Genomic DNA, 4,274 nt, shown 5'->3' with positions numbered 1-4,274 from the left:
CCAACCACTCAGAGAGTATATATATATATATATATATATATATATATATATACACCATTTCAGCATGGCCATTACCTGTACTGCCTGACTGGCCCTTGTGCCAGTGGCATGTAAAAGCACCCACTACACTCTCTGAGTGGTTGGCATTAGGAAGGGCATCAAGCTGTAGAAATTCTGCCAGATCAGATTGGAGCCTGGTACAGCCATCTGGCTCGCCATTCCTCAGTCAAACCATCCAACCCATGCCAGCATGGAAAGCGGGCGTTAAACGATGATGATGATGATGATGATGATGATATATGTATGTATATATTTGTGTGTGTCTGTGCTTGTCCCCTGGCCATTGCTTGACAGCCAATGCTGGTGTGTTTATGTCCCCATAACTTAGTGGTTCAGCAAAAGAAGCAAATAGAAAAGTACTAGGCTTTCAAAGAATAAGTCCTGGAGTCGAGTTCTTCGACTAACACTTTTAAGGTGGTACTCCAGCATGGCTGAAATCAAATGACTGAAACAAGTAAAAGAGTAAAAGAATAAAAGAATAAAAGAATAACAAAAGTTTGGGAATTAAATACCAGGGTAGCAGATCACATTATAAAAATGGGAAGTTCCAGTAACAGTGGTGGTTAACATGTTAAAATTATAGGATATGTTTTAAGGAGATTTAATTACTATTTCAAGCAGGGCAAATGGCTGTGTAGAGGCTTCTTCTTAAGCTCACTGAACTTCAAATTAAACTGATACGTGAAGTATTGTAGAAGTTTGATGGATCTAAGGGTGTCTTTTAACTATGGAACCAATGTAATGTTGTTGTAGCCCTTGTTTAGCTCCAACCAAATCTATGATCAAAAGCATTCCAACCATGACTATCCCATTTTTCTGTTAGGTATTACATATTTTCTAAGATTACATTATGCAATGTACCCTTTCCTTTTTAAGATAGTATGGCTATAATTAAAGGAACATTTAGCTGCTATTTCCAGAAGGTAATATGAGGACTAGCGATGGTAATGGTGGATTATCTTAAGGGAGAAGAATAGCAAATTATTGATTCTTAGAAAACAGGATATTGGGTATTTCTTTATTTGAACTTACCACCTTGCAAAGAAAGAAAGAAAGAAAGAAAGAAAGAAAGAAAGAAAGAAAGAAAGAAAGAAAGAAAGAAAGAAAGGAAATACTGAGCTGTGATCATACTAAAATATTCTCAGCAGGGTTGCTGTTTTGCAATCTTGGATTCCAGTTGATATCAAAGACATAATCTGGAAGTATAATTCCATTGTAGATGCAACAGATGTTAGGCTACCACGACTACTATTAGAACTATGAAACCAATCCCATTATCAACACCGCTACTACAATCACCCCCACACCACCACCACCACCACCACCACCATCCTCATCAGCATCACCAGCAGTAGCATTAGCGTTATCTTTTGCATTATTACTATTAGGTAAACTCTTCGTAAACACTGATGTCATTTTCAGCAGCGACCACCTCTTCTTTCATCACATTTACACAGCATTAACAGCCATAGAATCTTCAACTTTCTATTTAACCCACACCAACCCTTGCATCATCTGCCTCCACTCTGAGACAATGTTTACTACTTCTTTTGCTGATGTCCAGTTTGTGCTTGGTTGTGAGCTTAAATGTGTGGCTATGCAGCTGATGGGGTATTGATCCAATTTTCATGTCTGTGTTGCTCATTTTGCATGTATCTATGTATATATTGTTTTTTTTTTAATATTTATTATACATGTGTATATCTGTATCTATATCTGTATCTCTGTATATCCATTTCTAGATCAATATCTATCTATCTATCTATCTATCTATCTATCTATCTATCTATATACGCAAGTACACACACACACACATATACATACGTACATACATACATGCATGCACACACGCAAACACACACATATATATATATATATATATATATCATCATCATCATCATTGTCATTTAACACCCGCTTTCCATGCTGACTTGAGTTGGACGATTTGACTGAGGACTAGCAAGCCAGGAGACCGTACCAGGCAGCAGTCTGATTTGGCATGGTTCCTATAGCTGGATGACCTTCCTAATGCCAACCACTCCAAGAGTATAGTGGGTGCTTTTTATGTGCCACCGGCATGAGGGCCAGTCAGGAGGTACTAGCACTGATCACGTTTGAATGGTGCTTTTTACATTCCACCAGCATGGAAGCCAGGAAGCCAGTCAGGTAGCCATGCTCATAAAAATGTATGTGTATGTATATATATATATATATATATATATATATATATATATATAGGTGCAGGTGTGACTGTGTTGTAAGAAGCTTGCTGTCCAAGCACATGGTTTTCCAGGTTCAGTCCCACTGCATGACACCTTGGGCAATTATCTTCTACTATAGCATAAGGCCAAACAAAGCCTTGTGAGTAGATTTGGTAGATGGAAACTGAAAGAAGCCCGTCATTTATATATATATATATATATATATATATATATATATATATATATATATATGTGTGTGTGTTTATATTTGTATATACTTGAAATCATAATCGTAGTCATGGCTGATGCCAATGTCACATAACTGGCACCCATGCCGGTGGCACATAAAAAATATCATTCAAATGTTGGGCCTCACAGAGGTAGTGACAAGTGATCAAGACCTTTGGCGATATACCATACTTGAGAAGACCTATCAAACCAAGTGAGATCATAGTCATGCCCGATGCTGGTGCTGCATAACTGGAAACCATGCCAGTAGCATGTAAAAGGCACGCACTACACTTTTGGAGTGGCTGGCGTTAGGAAGAGCATCCATCCATACCAAATCAAGTTGGAACCTGGTGCAGCTCCCCAGCTTACCAGTTTTCAGTCAAAGTGTCCAACTCATGCCAACATGGAAAACAGACGTTAAAAGAAGATGATGATGATGATGATGATGATGATGATGATGATGATGATGATGATTTGTGTGTTTGTGTTTGTCCCCACCCCTACCATCACTTGACATCCGATCTTGGTGTGTTTACATCCCCATAATTTAGCAGTTTGGCAAAACTGGCCGATAGAATAAGTACTAGCCTTACAGTGAATAAGTCCTGGGGCCAATTCGTTCAACTAAAAACCCCTTAAGGTGGTGCTCCAGCATGGTCATGGTCAAATGACTGAAACAAGTAAAAGAATAAAAGAATATATACATGCATGCATACATACATACATACATACATACACAAACACACACACACACACACACACACACACACACACATATATATACGTGCATGTATGTATGTATGTATGCATGTATGTATATATGTATGTATGTATGTATGTATGTATGTATGTATGTACGTATGTATGTATGTATGTATACATGTATGTATGTATGTATGTATGTATGTATGTATGTGTGTATGTACAACTGAGTACTCTTAGCACATTGCTTGCTCTTAGAATGTAGTTCTCACATTCAGTTGTAGGTAGATTCTGCAAGGAAAAATTGAAATGCTTTCAGCTAAGAAAGGTTGCCATCATTCTCCTTCTCTCTGATGTGAAGGTCATCGTATTTTGTCAGAATTCCTCTATCTTCTCCTTATTATTATTATTTCCATTGTCATCATCACAATCATTACTGCCACCAACAGTATCTCACTAACTTCCAGTGAACATTGTTTTTTTTCTTTTTATTATTATAATCAGTTACACAAACAGCTGGCACTATATTATTGTTTTCCTTGTTATTTCTGTGGTGTTGATTTTGTGTTATTATTTTCCTTATTCTGTGCCTCTCTTCTATTCAACTTTTTTCCTTTCAAATTCGTATTAAACATTGCTTCTCAGTAATTTGATTGAGATCAAAGTGTATTTATCTGCTCTTATCAGCTTAATATCTAATAAGGATTCTATTAAAGACCACGGATATTAAATAGATTTGCAGAATAAAATGATGAGTTATAGGTTAGCAGTATTACAATTTTTTCAGGATTCAGGCTATCTCTCATATGGCTGTTGTTATTTAGCTCTGATACAATCCTTATTGAACAGACCTTATAATCAAGGGCATTCCAGCCATGACCATCTCATCTTTTTCCTATGTTATAAAAACCCAAGGCCACATTATTCAGCTGGTCTTTTCAAGGACACTAAGTTGTTATTTAAAGGAGATTTGGTTATTATCCCTAAAAGGGTGAATGACCACTTTTAGGCTCCTTCATTGGTTTCTCTCACATGAAAATGTAATAGCCTGGCCACAGCCTAAAACCAAAATCAGTACCA

At 37.1% G+C, this 4,274-nt stretch overlaps 1 pseudogene; it reads left to right on the top strand.

The window, feature by feature from the left end:
• Positions 1–3,827: 3,827 nt before the first annotated feature.
• On the top strand, positions 3,828–3,998 carry LOC128250056 (U2 spliceosomal RNA; annotated as a pseudogene).
• Positions 3,999–4,274: the final 276 nt, after the last annotated feature.

This window comes from Octopus bimaculoides, chromosome 1 (genome assembly GCF_046866305.1).
Source record: "Octopus bimaculoides isolate indiv1 chromosome 1, ASM4686630v1, whole genome shotgun sequence".
NCBI classification, from domain to species: Eukaryota; Metazoa; Mollusca; class Cephalopoda; order Octopoda; family Octopodidae; genus Octopus; species Octopus bimaculoides.
This window is presented reverse-complemented; position numbering and strand designations above follow the sequence as displayed.